Below are 16134 nucleotides of genomic sequence, written 5' to 3'. Positions count from 1 at the left end.
ATTAAATCTCCCTCAGGCTTCACAACACATCTTAAACTCATGCCCAGAGCTCAGCTACATATGTCTGTGTTGTAATATAAATTTAATTTTTTCTTCAGCACACAGAAATGTTCGCGTTTAATTAACTACAACTAGGGTTGTAAAATCTGTATCATGGAACTATATACATTTGCAGCCTCCTCATATTGTGTCATTACCAGTTGTACTTTTTTTTTTTCAAACATATTATTAATCCACTTATTTGATGTATTTATTTATTTGAATTAGGACAGTATATACCAATCAACATGTCAGCAAAAACACCTTAACATAAATATGCTGGAATTAGCACAAAAGCTAAATTGCATCCATTGTACTAAGGAAGGAAGAAAAACACAAACACACAGTTAGACACATAGTCAATATGGACACGACAGACAGTAACACCACAGGTACAAATGATCAGAGTTTTAAAAGCGAGAGTCCAAGGACAGGTACTTGTTAATTTACTGTCAACTGCTGGTTACTTTCTGGTGAAACATGTTTCTTTCTACACTTCTGTTCAAATGTAATAAGCAATTATTCTTCTGTCGTTTGGATACTTTACACAAGTTTTGGGTGACACTGCAATTTTGGGTATCAATCCAACACCAAGTAGTTCCAGGCACAGTATTGGTCACACTCATGCTGATTCTAATACTTCAAATTTTCAAGATTATTGAATGATTCAATTTTGGATAACAATTAAACTAAGAAATAACACAGTCAGTATCAGTTAAATAATGTATTTTCTTATTCCTTTTTATTGCATACAATACTTTGAGCAAATTAAAGTCAACATTCCAAAACAAATAAACATAAGCAAAAACTACTATATGCTCTGAATTAAATTATTTGTTTTTTGCCCTTCAAGTCCTCCTGTGTCCATGGACTTATTTTTTTAAATTTATAAACAATAACAAAAACAACAAAAATGACTTTGTGTGTCATTAAAAATATTGATCTAATAACTGTGCTGTTGACCATATACCGATCTATACTTGTTTCCCTTCCTGTCTATATTTGTATTGATCTGTCCACCCGTGTTTATATTCAGGTGTTAGCCTGGTTTCATTATCCTATTACGGTGTGTAGTGTAACAAATCTATCGATTCCTTGTCCTCCAGTGATGATAATACTTGTAAGAAATACATAGTTTATTTTGCCGCCATGGAAGCAAGGATTACTGACTTCGAAACAGCTTTGTACTGTGGAGGGACATTAGCAGCTAACTCGCTAGCAAGGACGCGACATTGCTTTGAGGACGCGGCCGTTGGCTTGTCACTGTCAAATTTGCGGGACACAGCTAGAATGTGTCATCAACATGCATCATCACAAAATGACGATAGTATTAAAACCTCTTTGTTGGCCACATTTATATAATTTATGTCACCTATAACGCGCAACCCTAACAACCACAGGTTTACTGTTAGTGTGGCCAGAGAGTAGATTTTTCATGTGTACCTAATGAAGTAGGCAGTTGTGCGATTTAACAAATGAGAAACTAAACACATTTGTAAGTATCTAAAGCATATTTTGAACATCTATAAATGTTATGAAGTGACAATTTTGCAAAGGGTTAATAGTTCATTTTGCGGTCACATGGAAGGATAAACACATGAATTATTCACATCCAAACAGCACAGATTCAAGCAACCATGAAGGGTTTTTTCCCCCAGAAGTTACACACACACAAGCATTCAATGCAACGAATCCTTCCTGGTGATTAAAAGGCAGGAAAGTCCAAGAATCTGAGGGTTTTGTAATGTTTGTGAAGAAAGCCACAGTTGCCACATTTGGAACAATTTTTATTATTTGTACATCCGTTCCTCAATCTTTACAAACCTCAGTGATTCTGCTTCCATAGTCACATTTCCTTAAAGGCATCAATCTGCTGCCTCGCTGTCAACTACAAGCCTCTGGAGGATGAACGCTAGGAGACAGACAGGCAGTGAATTTTGCTGACAATCTGTGAGCCATAATAAATTGGGGCGCCAGGTTGAAACACAGAAATGAAGATTCAAAATGTCACATTGTCATGGTAACCCAACACCGCATTAATGACACACCTATAATTTAGCATGTAAAATTACAACTTTATTCTTGTACCATTGCAACTTTAGTCAATTAAAAATTACAACTTTATTCTTATGAATCAGAATTCTTGCAACACAGTGGCTTTGAATTTGTAAAATTATGACTTTTACTTTTTTCATATTCTTGCAAACATATAACTAAATTATTCTACAGTAATATGTTATGAGAATAGATTGAACACAACAATGACATAAAATACAATTTTTAACGGTTTAATCGCAATATTTTCCCTCTAATATTACATCTTTATTATTATCAATTATTTATATTCCTCTCATAATCAGCCTTCGCTTGAGGAGGACCCCAATGCAGAGACGAAAGAATAAGAACAATGACGAAAGGCACACTCAGAAATCAATCAATCAATCAATGTTTACTTATATAGCCCTAAATCACGAGTGTCTCAAAGGGCTGCTCAAGCCACAACGACATCCTCGGCTCAGATCCCACATCAGGGCAAGAAAAAACTCAGCCCAATGGGATGACAAAAAGGAGTGAGGAAAAACAATTCAGGATGCACAAAAAAGGTGTGGAGAAACAGAAATCGCACACAAAAGGTGTGGAGAGGACAAAGTAAACACTGCACGGCAACGCTAAAGGAACAAGGAACGTGAGAGGAGCCAGAGCAGAGGAGATGAATACGACTGGAAGGGTGAAGCGTCAAGAATCAACTGGCGCCGAGTGAATGGACTGGAAAACTTAAGCAGTCAGGAGGAAATGGGTATCAGGTGTGCGCGAAGTTGGCTCTGCCCCTTAGCCCGAAAACCAGGCACTGCAAAAAAAAAGCGCCAGCAAAGCTGCCATATAATGACAATTCCCCCCATAAAAGTATTACCTTTTTCTTGTAATAATACCATTTTATTTTGTAAGATCAAAAGGGACACGTGGTAGAAAATGGATGGATGGATGGATGGATTATAAATAACATATAAGAAAATTATCTGTTCTCACAATATAACAACATTTTCTGTAATTTAAAATTATATTAATAATTACGCTGATAATATGATAACTTATTTATCGTAGAATTGTTACTTTTTTACCTGATAATAATAAAACTGTCCTCTCATAGATTGATTGTACAGATATGGTATTGTTTCTGCTGGGCAAGTATGCCTGACGCGCCTCCTACAGCGCCTTGGGTCAGCTGCAGGGTCATCAGCCGGGGACCACCGCTCATTGGAGTTTCGCTCTCTTTAACCCCGGAACGCCTCCTGGTGGCGGAGCGGTGGCAGGGACGTCTCCCTGCCACCCCCTGCAGCTGACCCATCTTATTGCCTCGACCCCCAGTACATATCCCTCCTCCTCAGCCACAACCAGAAGCTTCCTTTTTCTGCTTCCTCAGCAAGGGCCTTGATTTCCCTTTGGAGCTTAGCCCCAGTCGTTCCCACATCTCGGAGCAGCCTTAAAGTTGATGTACCGACGAAGCCCAGACAGCCTACTTCCACAGGGTAGATGGTAGTGGACCAGCCTGCCTCTCTGCACTCAGCAGCCAGATCTGCATATTTGGCTGCTTTGCGCTCGTAGGCTGCCTGGATTCCCTCCTCCCAGGGGATGGTGAGCTCGATCAGCATGGCAGACTTGGTAACAGCAGACCACAGCACGATGTCTGGGCGGAGTGAAGTGGTGGTGATCTCACGGGGGAACTGGAGCTGTTTGCCGATATCAGCCCTCATACTCCAGTCCCTTGCCAGAGAGAGGACACTGCGGGTGCCTCGTTGGCTGGTGTCTCCTTTGCCTTCCCCTGGCCTCACAAACATGACAGGAAGTTGCTTGGCCATGGGCTGGCTGTTGGCCTCCTGTCTACTGCTCTCCAGGACTTCGGCCAGTTTCATGAGGACTTGGTCATGCCGCCATCTGTAGCGACCCTGTGTCAGCGCGATCTTGCAGCCTGATAGCAAGTGCTGCAGGCTGGCGTTGGGAGCACCACACAGGGGACAGCTCTCCTCCTGGCCGAACCACTGGTGGAGGTTTCTAGGGCATGGCAAGGTGTCATAGGTTGCCCTAAGAAGGAAGCTGAGCCTGGCTTGTGGCATCTTCCATAGGTCGGCCCAGCTGATGGGTCTACTGATGGTACCTTCCCAAGTGGTCCATCTTCCTTGGCGACCTTGAGACACGGCCTTGATGGTATATTGCTCCTGGTTCGCCCTTGAGACCTCCTCCACAACCATGGCTCTGCGTTCCCTCTTTGTGGCCTTGGACCAGAGGCGTGGAGAATCTCCCCAGCCGAGCCCCGCTCTCCCTACTTGCACCCTGCCAACTATTTCCTGGTGTTGGAGCCTGCCAATGGCCTTGGCGACCTCTGGCCCTGCTTGCCACTTCCGGCCTGTTCGGGTGGGTACACGTGCATTCCTCACTGTAGGATCTGAGGATTCTTCCAGCTCAAGAACCAATCTGGCCTTCTCCTGCTTATAGCCCAGGGTGATGGACTGGATCAGCAGATGCAGCGAAGTTGCCCCAAATAAGCCAGTGTCGGAGAAGCAACGCGGTAGGCCCAGCCACTTTCGGATGTAGGAGTTGGCTAGTCTGTCCAACCCGTTGGCTGTTGAGGATGGAATCTCGCACATCTTCAGTGGCCACATAACCCTTTGGTACAGTGTGAAGTTGTAGCACCACAACTTGTACTTTCCGGGGAGCTGGCTCTTGTTGATACTCGCTAGGCCTTCTGAGAGTTGTTTCCGTGCTGCCTTGCCTGCGTGCTTGTCTGACAGGTCCGCATTGTACTGCCTCCCCAGGCTTTGGATGGACTGGTTGACCAGTAGAGGGATATGCTCACCTCCCGCAACAAAGATGGTTTTGTCGTTCCTGGTGCCTTTGCGCAAGGAGAGGCTTCGTGACTTGGAGGGTTTTATCTTCATCCGTGCCCATGTCACTAGCTCATCGAGCCTCTTCAGGCACCTTCTCGTGCATGGGGCTGTTTGTAGGACCACAGTGACATTGTCCATGTAGCTTCGGAGTGGTGGAAGCCTCTGCTCTGTCTGCAGCCTCATTCCTCCTACAGTCTGACGGGCTCCGCGGAGGATGATTTCAAAAGCTGCGACAAAGAGGACTGGGGAGATGGAACACCCCACGGCGATGCCTACTTCCAGACGCTGCCATCCTGTTGTAAAATCCTGGAGGCTGAAACACATCTGGAAGTCCCTGAAGTAGCTGGTTACCAGGTTGATGATGGAAACAGGGACGTGCAAGAACTCCAATGCAAACTGGATGAGTTTGTGAGGGACAGAACCATAAGCATTTGCAAGGTCAAGCCACACCACGTGGAGGTCGCTCTTCTCCTGCTTGGCCCTCTGGATCTGTGCCCAAATCATTGAAGAATGCTCCACGCATCCTGGAAAACCTGGTACTCCTGCTTTCTGGCAGCTGGTGTCAATATAGCCATTCCCTGTGAGGTAAGAGGTTAGTCTCTTGGCCATGACTGCAAAGAAGATCTTTCCCTCGACATTCAACAGGGCAATGCTCCTGAATTGGCTGATGTTTTGGGACTCCTGTTCCTTCGGAATAAACAGCGCCACAGCTCTCTGCCACTCCGACGGAATGAGTAGATTCTTCCATGCTGTGCTCATTAGCTTCCACAAGCATTTCAGCACTTGGGGGCAGTTCTTGAATAGCTTGTAGGGGATTCCGTTAGGCCCTGGAGCTGATGCTGACCTCGCTTTCTTGACGACTGCTCTTACCTCGCTCAGCCGAGGAGGGAAGCTGTCAAACTGCGTGGTTGGGGGAGGTGGAGGAGGGACGTATCCTGGTGAACCTAACGGATCGTTCCTCTTCGAGTCGCTGTATTGGCCCCTGATGTACTGCTCAAGCTCCTCCTTGGTGGCTTCCAGTTTCCCGCTTCTTTTCTCCTCCAGAAGCTGACGGGCGTGCTTGAAGGGATTCCTAATGAAGCTAGCTCTTTCTTTCTCCTTTCTTTTCCTGCGTCTGCGAATACGTTCTGCTCTTCGCATGCTTCCTAGCTTCTGTCTCACCTCGTTCCATAACACCTTCAGGCCTTCTTTCTCCTCTGCCGATGCTTTCCTCCATCTCCTGCGAAGCTGGCGCCGATCTTGCACCAAGGCGTCAATCTCGGCCTCCCTCCTGCCCTTTCTTGGGGGGAGATTGTGCTGCTTCTAGAAATATAACATGACACTCGTTGAAATTAAATTTTTCTTAAAATGTTCTAACTTTTTATCCATCAAAATGTGGGATTATGCTTGTGAAATTGGTAATTTAATATAACTTTATTCTATGAAAAAGGGTACTTTTTAAAAATAAATATACAATTACATTTTCATCAACGTATGACCCGTTTTTGTATAAAATTATATTATTTTCGTAAAATATTTTTTTTTCTCGTATTACTTTGACCATAATCTAGCAAACTCATAAACATTTTTCTTGTATTATATCTTGATTTTACCTTCTTAAATTCAAAATTATTCCTTGTAAAAGGAGAACATCATTCTTGTAAAAGTGAACCTCGAGATGAGATGATAATGTATTTTTCAGGGTGACTTGTACTCCAGCTGTACATCTTTTCTGCACACACTTTTGCCTGTTTTATGTCCCCAAGTCCATTGAGTGTTCCACAATGATGAATTAGTGTACTAGCGTCCACTACAGTAGCTGATTCAGCACACGTGATCAAGCTATAAAGCAACACAACAGAAGGCGTCTTTGTGGCGATCGGCAGCTGCTCGGAGGAAATGTCCAAAATCCTGCCTCAACAATCGTTTCCGCAAACTGTTTGTTTCTTTAGGAAAAATCTCTAACAAAATGTTGTCTGTCTTCTTTGGATGCAGAGCGAAACGCCTGTTGCAAAAAGTGAATGTGCTTCTTCTAGCATGAAGCTACTGTATGAAAGCTGCATGAAGTGGAGGAGCCAACAGCTGAGGGCTTAAACATTTATAAGAGCACTACATTAGCACTCTTCTCAGCTTTAATAGGAAATGGAATAAAGTGAGCTAAAAACGCTGCGCTGCCGTCCAACTGGCATCGGGCAACGGCCACTTTGGGTAATGACACTCCATGCCAACACTTCGACACTCGCTCACTGTGGGTCAACGCTGGCAGAAGAGAGGAGGTCTGTGTGCAACAGTGCAGCTGCTCTTCTTGCTTGTTTTGAGGTGCAAAAGTGCACTTAAACACATTTACCCTCTTTAAAAGAAGGAATGAACATTCTTTGATCAACAATTTTAGATTACTAACAATGTATTAATCCAATAATTGTTAAATATATTTTTTAAAGATATAGGATACTTTTTGTTGTGTTCTGAACTCCTCTTTCCATCTATCCATCCATTTCCTACCACTTATCCCTTTTGGGGTCACGGGGGGTCGCTCGAGCCTATCTCAGCTACAATCGGGCGGAAGGCGTGGTACACCCTGGACAAGTCGCCACCTCATCATAGGGCCAACACAGATAGACAGACAATATTCACACTCACATTCACACACTAGGGCCCATTTAGTGTTGCCAATCAACCTATCCCCAGGTGCATGTCTTTGGAGGTGGGAGGAAGCCGGAGTACCCGAAGGGAACCCACGCAGTCATAATCCTAACGCAGGTAAAAAAAACAACACATTTTAAGTTGCTGCAAAAGAGCTTTTTTTGTGTATTTCTCGCCATCTCCAGCTATAAGTTGAATGTCAAAGTTGACCAACTTATCAGTTAATGGCCACAACCTTCTACTATAAGTGAGAGGCATTATTATTATTATGTATTTATTTATTTTATTTATTTATTCCCCTACCTCAGGGGGGGGGACTCGGCGGGGCGGTTGCTGGTTAATCCATCTCCATCGTTGGGGTCCCTGCGGGTGGGGTGGGTGGTTCCTGTGGCCCCGTGCTGGGTGGTCCTGTGGCGGCCGGCTTGGGTGGGGTGGCCGTGGGCTGGCCTCGCCGCGCTCTCCGGGGGTGGGGGTGGGGCTCATGGGGGCCCTGTTGCCGGTGGGGCGGGGGCGGTCTTCCCGTCCGGTTGCGGGGGGTCTCCGGGCCCCTCGGGCGGGGCGTCCCGCCTTTCTGTCCGTGTGGGGTGTGGTCTCTCACTGGCTTGGGGTCTGGCTGCCCCCTGTTTTTCTCGTGCCTTGTCCTCTGCTGGGTGCGTCTGTCTGCGGCCTGCTGCTGGCCCTTGTGGGCGGCACGGTGGGCCAGGCTCTGGGGTTCCTGTCGCTGTCCGGCTTGGCTGCGTGGGGGCGGTGGCCCCTGGTTCCCTGGGCACCACACCTACTGTTTGTGGGTTGGGCTCTCGGGGAGGCTGGGGCCGTACTCTGGCTCCCGCACACACTGGGAGTCAAATGTATTGTACATGCAAATTCACATATACTCACACACATACATACAGACATACATAGGTACCTACGCTCCCACATACATATACAAATAAATACAGTACATATTTACACACTCAAAGTTCGTACATCCACACGCACATTCATTATACAAACATACTGTATACACATACTGTACATATACATTCACTGTAAAAACATACATATACACATACTGTACATATACACTCACTGTACAAACACACACATACACATACTACACATACATTCACTGTACAAACACACACATACATATACTGTACATATACATTCACTGTACAAACACACATTTACACATACTGTACATATACATTCACTGTTCAAACACACATACTGTATACACATACTGTACATATACATTCGCTGTACACACATATACACATACTGTACATATACATTCACTGTACAAGCACACATACACATACTGTACATATTCAAGTACATATGCACACATACACTCATGCACATAATCACGTTTCAACAAACATATATTAACGTTGTTGCCCTAGGGTAAACTGGGTATAACACATGGCACACTGACAAAGCTTAACCTATTGTTACTATAACAATCTACAAGGTTAAGGTTGCTTCTCTTTCTTCCCCTCCATTTTTCTGCATTCTTTCGTATCTCAAGTTATCATTACGTATATGTATTGTTGCATTTGAACAATTGTATTGTTGATAATAAAGGTAAAGTACTGGTATTGTTTATTATCAATAGCACTATTTCTATTGGTATTCATATTGCTCCATTTTTAGTGTAATAATGCTCAGTTCTGTATTTTTTTTTTTAAAATTTTCGCTAACTGCTTATTTGCTATTACTTTTACCATCATATTTGTACATGTCGTATTTGCTGATGTTGCTCTGTTGTTGTTGTTGTTATGTTTGCTGTTGTTGTTTTTGTCTCTCTGTCTAATCCCCCTCTTGTCCCCACAATTCCCCCCTCTGTCTTCCTTTTTCTCTCTTTCTATCCCCTCCTGCTCCGGCCCGGCTGCACCAAATGATAATATAAATACATTTAATAAAGTCAAAATACAAGTAAGGCAACAAGAGAAGTATCCTACACTTCTCTTTTGTAAAGTAAATCTGAACAGCCGATATGGGCATCTACATCTGCTATATGATTTGCCCGAAAAGCTGGGCAGGACATTATAAAAAAAATAAAAAATAAAATAAAATAAAAAATAAAAAAATAAAAATAAAAATAAGTGAGAGGCATGATTTGTAGAATGAACTAGAATGTAGAATTAACTTTCAGAAGCTCACTGGCTCAATATGTTAATAGCTGCAGTAGCTAGTTATCTCTCTGTGATCACGGCATCGCTAAAAGTAGTTCCTCTGCATTAGTGCTTACAATAACAATATCACTAATACAGTACTTATTCAGGCCGCGGGACGTAAATAGAGTATTGTTGGCGGTTTTTGGGTGAGGGAACCCACGCAGTCACGGGGAGAACATGCAAACTCCACACAGAAAGATCCCGAGCCCGGGATTGAACTCAGGACTACTCAGGACCTTCGTATTGTGAGGCAGATGCACTAACCCCTCTGCCACCGTGCTGCCCTCCTCTTTCAAAATATATTAAATTGTCACCAGAAGTCAAACAATTCAAGAAATAGTAAACGTCTTTAGTAAGGGTGCTGGAAAAAAGTAATCACGATTCATATATTACATCATGGCGGGATGCACTCTCACCCCTAGGATTCATGATGGCGATGGAGGTCATCATCCGCGCCTCAAAGTGGGTGGTAGGCGGTCAGCGGGTTTACTCTGGCCAGCGCCTCCCCCCACTCAGAGCTTACATGGGCGATATTACAACATTGACCACCAACGTCCCGTGCACCAAGAGGCTACTCAGAAAACTGGAAGAGAACATCAGTTGGGCCCGTATGAAGATCAAACCATCCAAGTCACGAAGCATCTCAATTGTGAAGGGAGTGCTCTCTGACATGAATTTCTTCATCGGAGATGACCCAATCCCAACAGTGTCTGAGCAGCCTGTAAAGAGCCTTGACAGGTGGTATGATGCAAGCCTCAAGGACAAAGACCAGGTGCAACAGCTGCGTAAGGATATCAGCTTTGGCCTACAGCAGCGTTTCTCAAAGTGTGGGGCGCGCCCCACTGGTGGGGAATAGAGACATGACAGGTGGGGCGCGAGGAACGGGAGGAAATGTCACTTAAATTTCTTTTTTTTAAAAATTATATTCTTAGATTTTTTTTTTTTACTATGCTTTCGTTTTCTATACACACTGTAAATCATTTTGCGATTCTGTCTGTAAAATCCGCTATATAAATAAATGTAAATTACTTATTTTTCCTGTAGGCTTTAATTTTCTAGGTAGGAGCGAAAGTTTGACAGACATAGCAACAGTAACTAATGGGGGCGGGGCAAAGCGGAACAAACTTTCCGATGAGCTGTTCAAGATGGACAGTTTCCTCAAAGAACACGACTTTAAATGGGAAAACTGTGTGGGCTTTTGCTCTGATGGCGCACAGACCATGGCAGTGTCAAGAAACGGGTTGCAGGCTCTAATAAAGAGGGTTGCGCCAAATGCGCATTGGACACACTGAGTCATTCACTCGCGTCAAGGCAGCTCAGCCCCGAATTCAATGAGGTTTTACCAGATGTTGTGAGCGCGGTAAATTTGACGAAAACACGAGCACTGAAAGCACGATTGTTCTCTGCACTGTGAGGAAATGGGAGCTGATCATACAGCCGTGCTGTTTCACAGTGAAGCAAGGTGGCTCTCCCGGGGAAAAGTGCTGTCACGCGTCTTTCAGCTCAGGGCAGACATTCGGATCTTTTTGGAGGAGGAGCGCATGCAAGCAAGTTCAGTGATGAACAATTTCTGTTGAAGCTGGCCTACCTCAGCGATATGTTTAGCAAGCTGAATGACTTCAATCTTCAGCTCCAAGGCAAGGATAAGCACATACCCCAACTGCCAGACAAAATCACTGCGTTCTCCCGAAAGCTCGAGGGATGGGGCATGCAGGCGCCTCGACCAACAAAATATTGATGCCTTTGAGAACCTGGGTGAGGTTGCTGAAACCACCGAATCTGGTGCCGCCACAGTGATCCCCTGCATCAAGCAACACATCTCCCTGAGAGAAATGTACTTCCCCATCAACAGTGCTCAGTACAACTGGGTTATGGATCCATTAAATGCAGCAGGTTGGTATTTATTGAATATTATACTCATATATTATACATGCATTTTATCTGTGTTGCATGCTACGTACTAACTGGAATGTTAGTCCAGATTGTTGTGTCCAGATGATTGTTGTCAAACAGATTTATTTGCATTTATTATGTAATGAAAAATAAAGTAAGCCTATTCATTTATAATCTATCTGCAGCACCTGCTGATTTCATGTCTGCTGACGAGGACCAGTTTATTGTACTGACATCTGACTCCACCCTGAGGCTGAGGTTCACCACTTATTTGATTTATTATTGAACTTGATGCAAGTTATGACACTTTTTTTTTTTTATTATTGAACTTGATGCAAGTTATAACACTTTTGTTTTATTTATTATTGAACTTGATGCAAGTTATTTAATTTATTATTGAACTTGATGCAAGTTATACCACAGCTGCACAGTTATTTTATTTATTATTGAACTCGATGTTATTTTATGTTATTGAGTTTGAATGTCTACAACTTGATGTTACTTGATGTTCAATAAATTTGAAAATGTTAAGCTTGGCATTAGCGTTCTGTTGGGGCGATGGGGGCAGGTGGGGCTTGAAAACTCCCCCTTGTCCAAAGTGGGGGATGACAAAAAAAGTTTGAGAACCACTGGCCTACAGTCCATCGATAACACCCAACTGCCTGGAAAGTTAAAGGCCTGGTGCCTACAGTTGGGACTCCTACCCAGGATACTGTAGCCCAGGGGTCACCAACCTTTTTGAAACCAAGGGCTACTTCTTGGGTACTGATTAATGCGAAGGGCTACCAGTTAGATACACACTTAAATAAATTGCCAGAAGTAGCCAATTTGCTCAATTTACCTTTAACTCTGTTATTATTAATAATTAATGATATTTATCTTTGTGGAAACACTGATCATCTTAATGATTTCTCACAATAAATATATATAGAAACAGATAAATATCAATATGCAACACTTTATTTTTATATTTTCTCTGAGTGCACATTTTTCAAATTGAACATTTTCAAATGATCACTTCTAAGACAGTCTTGTGAAATCACAATATCCCATTTTAACTAGATAGCCACTAACATTTTTTAACAAATCATGAATTACTTTGCACCATGTTTGTACAAATAATAACTCATGTAAAGTACAAAAGTAAACTCTCAAATTTTTAAATCATGTCACACTTTGAACTGGACACCAAATCTGTTATCTGTTTCTTTGTCAGTTAGTGGGAAGCCTGGCATCGCATGCTGTTAACTAGTGTGTTGTACTCTGGTGTGTAACTTGACACTGCAACTCTGAGTGAGTCTTGCAGATGTGCATCAGTGAGGCGTGTTCTGTGTTTGTTCTTGATGAAGTTCATGTCAGAAAAGGCTGATTCACAAAGATAAGATTTTTCCTCATTGTTTGCGGAACCTTCTTAATCTTTTGGACATATTTTCACAGCAATCTGGCCTTAAGCTTAATTATGATAAATGTAAAATGTTAAGGATCGGAAATCTAAAGGGAACGTCCTTTCGAATGGAATGCAAAGTGCCTGTTTTGTGGACAGATGGACCAGTTAACATACTTGGTGTTGTTGTCCCAGAAAATCTGGAAGATCTAGGCTCAGTAAATTATGATAATCGACTAAGAAAGCTGGACAAAATTATGCAATTATGGAAAGGGAAATCCCTAACCTTGTATGGTAAAATGTCTATTGCCAACTCGTTAATTATTCCTCAATGTATTTATTTGTTTTTGTCATTACCAGCTCCATCACAAAACTTTTTTAAGATTTATGAGCGGAGGGTCTTCGATTTTGTCTGGAACGGCAAACCAGAAAAGATTAAAAGAAAGGCTTTGTACAAAGAGTATGAATATGGGGGCCTGAAACTTCTCAACCTTGAAGCTATGTGTCTGTCTTTAAAAGCATCAATTGTTCCAAAGATGTATTTAAACATTGAGTGGTACACAAATGTCCTGTTGGACAAAAAACATGTACTGTATCTAAAGAAATTGTATCCTTTTTTACAAGTGATCCCCTCCCAGAGAGTCTGCTGGGAAACATGGCGGGGTTCATAAAGAAAACAATCCACTCATAGTGGTGTTTTCAATTTTATGTGCCAGAAAAAAGTGACGATATTTTGCAGCAGTTAATATGGATGAACTCTAATATTGTAATAGATGGAAAGCCTTTCTTTTGGAAAAATATGTTTGAAAGAGGAATCATTTTTGTCAATGATATTATCAATGAGAATGGTCAAATTATGAAGTATGATGAATTTAGAGCTATGTATGGTGATGCTTGCTCAAGCTTTTCATTTTATCAACTAACTGGAGTAATTGGGAAAAGATGGAAACAAATAATTAATTATGGAACTACTAAATTATTAGTTTGCAAACCTCTAATAAGAAATTCTAGTTGGCAAAAAGGAACTAAAATAAATAGAAAAATATATAATTTCTATCTAATAAAGAAATCTTTGAAGGCTGCCTCATACAACACAAATGGAAAATGGGAGGACTTTTTTGACTGCCCGTTGCCATGGGATGCCATATTCAAACTAATCTATAAAACCACTATCCATGTGCAAAATCGTTATTTTCAAATTAAAATTATTTATAACTTCTTACCCACAGGGAAAATGTTAAAATTATGGAATATGACAGAGTCAGATGATTGCCGATTTTGTTGTCAGGAGCCTGAATCCACCCTGCATTTGTTTTGGTATTGTCATATTGTGTCTTTGTTTTGGGTGGAAGTTGAAAAAATGTGTTTAAGGATTGGTTTGTTTATGAAGCTTAATGTGGTTTCTGTTATTTTAGGAGAGTTCATTGACAATCATGATTTAGTCAATTTAATTATAGTACTCGGTAAAATGTTTATTTTTAAGGCCAAAAACAGATATTCACTTAGTATTACTTTCTTTAAAACATTTATTCAGTATTTTCTAACTTTAGAAAGTTACATGGTTGAAAACGATAATGATGCCAAAAAACATTTTAAAAAAATGAGAAGTCCTCAAAGGCTTATTTTGAAAGTATAATTATGTTTATAGATTATATGATATCTGTTGTTGTGTTCCCTAATTTGAGTGACCTGGACATAATCTGGACTGTACATAAATGCTTATTTTGAAAATGTAATTTTGTTTATAAATTATATGCAATCTGTTGTGTTCCCTAATTTTTTTCTGTGTACATCAATCAAGCAATCAAAATGAAGGTGTGTGTTGCTGAGTCCGACTTGGAAATTATCTGGACTGGGCCTGGTTTAAAAAACCCTTTAAACAAATCTAATTTCATTGACAACCTGGTCTGTTGAAGATAAGGCCCTTTTTAAAAAAATAAAATAAAATAAGATAAATAAATAAAAAACATTTTCTTGGATAAAAAAGAAAGTAAAACAATATAAAAATAATTACATAAAAAATAGTAATTAATGAAAATGTTAGTGGACCAGCAGCCTATACAATCATGTGTGCTTCAGGGACTGTGTCCCTTGCAGATGTGTTGTCTATGTTGTGGGAACCAGAATATTGGTAGAAGAAAGAAATAACCCCTTTTGTGTGAGTGGGTGTGGATGAGTGTGCATGGGGGAGGTTGTTTGGGTTGATGCACTGATTGAAAGTGTATCTTGTGTTTTTTCTATGTAGATTTAATTTTTTTTTTTAATTTTTATTTATTTTTTTATTTTTTATTTTTATTTTTTTAGAACAGGCCCACGGGCGACTCATCTGGTCCTTACGGGCGACCTGGTGCCTGCGGGCACCGCGTTGGTGACCCCTGCTGTAGCCCCTCGCAGTTGAAGAGGTCCCCATCTCAACCGTGGAGATGTTGGAAAGAGAAGTCACAGGCTACATTAAAAAATGGCTCGGAGTTCCACGATGCCTTACCACCATAGGCCTCTACGGAGATGGTATCCTCAAGCTGCCCCTCACCAGTCTCACAGAGGAGTTCAAGTGTGCAAAAACAAGACTCCAGATGACACTGAATAGTTGCTCACTTAGTAGTGAGTCAGAAACACTTTGATCTAATTTGGTTTCAGAGAAACACAGGATTTTTACCTTCTTGTTGAGGAACATTTATCTGATTTAGTCGAGTTTGGTTCCAGAGAGGCTGTTCACATTAAGGTGGATGATGTGTAGTCCACTGGAACCAAAAAGAGCATCAGAGTCCGCTGTGTAGTGGTAATGTCCAGAAAAAGGAGGGATGGCTATGTTGGTTGTTATTGAAGTTGAAGTTGAAGATGAAGATGAAGAGCAGTCCAGTTGGTGAGGGGGGGCCAGGTAGGGAGGGGATGTTGTTGTTTTTTTCGCGGGCTTTGGTGTAGCTGAGAACAAAGACCAGGTATGGATGAAGAGGCCCCTGAATCCTGTATAGGCCACGGGTCCAGGCGCCGCGGCCCCGACCGTCAGGGACCGGGGAGAGGGCGCGAGGACCCCCGCTGCGCCGCGTCTACTGCAGACCGGGGTGTTGTTGTTGACAGACACCTCGTTGTCCGCCGTCGCACTGTCCGCCGCCGCACCGCTTTCTTCACCGGCGTCTGGGTTGTCCTCCTC

The 16134-nt window shown here is 42.3% G+C and overlaps 1 protein-coding gene across 7 annotated transcripts in view; it reads right to left on the bottom strand.

Annotated features, from left to right (window-relative positions):
* Positions 1 to 16134, bottom strand: part of evlb (Enah/Vasp-like b) — a 118955-nt gene that overhangs the window by 34212 nt on the left and 68609 nt on the right. Inside the window, exon 1 of one of the 7 annotated variants that reach the window (XM_062044989.1) lies at positions 6084 to 6203. The exons of the other annotated variants lie outside the window; for them this stretch is intronic. The gene's annotated coding sequence lies outside the window, so the exon portion shown is untranslated. Of the gene's footprint in view, positions 1 to 6083; positions 6204 to 16134 lie in introns of those variants that run through there. 7 annotated transcript variants of the gene reach the window in all.

Source organism: Entelurus aequoreus, linkage group LG04, assembly GCF_033978785.1.
Source record: "Entelurus aequoreus isolate RoL-2023_Sb linkage group LG04, RoL_Eaeq_v1.1, whole genome shotgun sequence".
Lineage (NCBI taxonomy): Eukaryota > Metazoa > Chordata > Actinopteri > Syngnathiformes > Syngnathidae > Entelurus > Entelurus aequoreus.
This window is presented reverse-complemented; position numbering and strand designations above follow the sequence as displayed.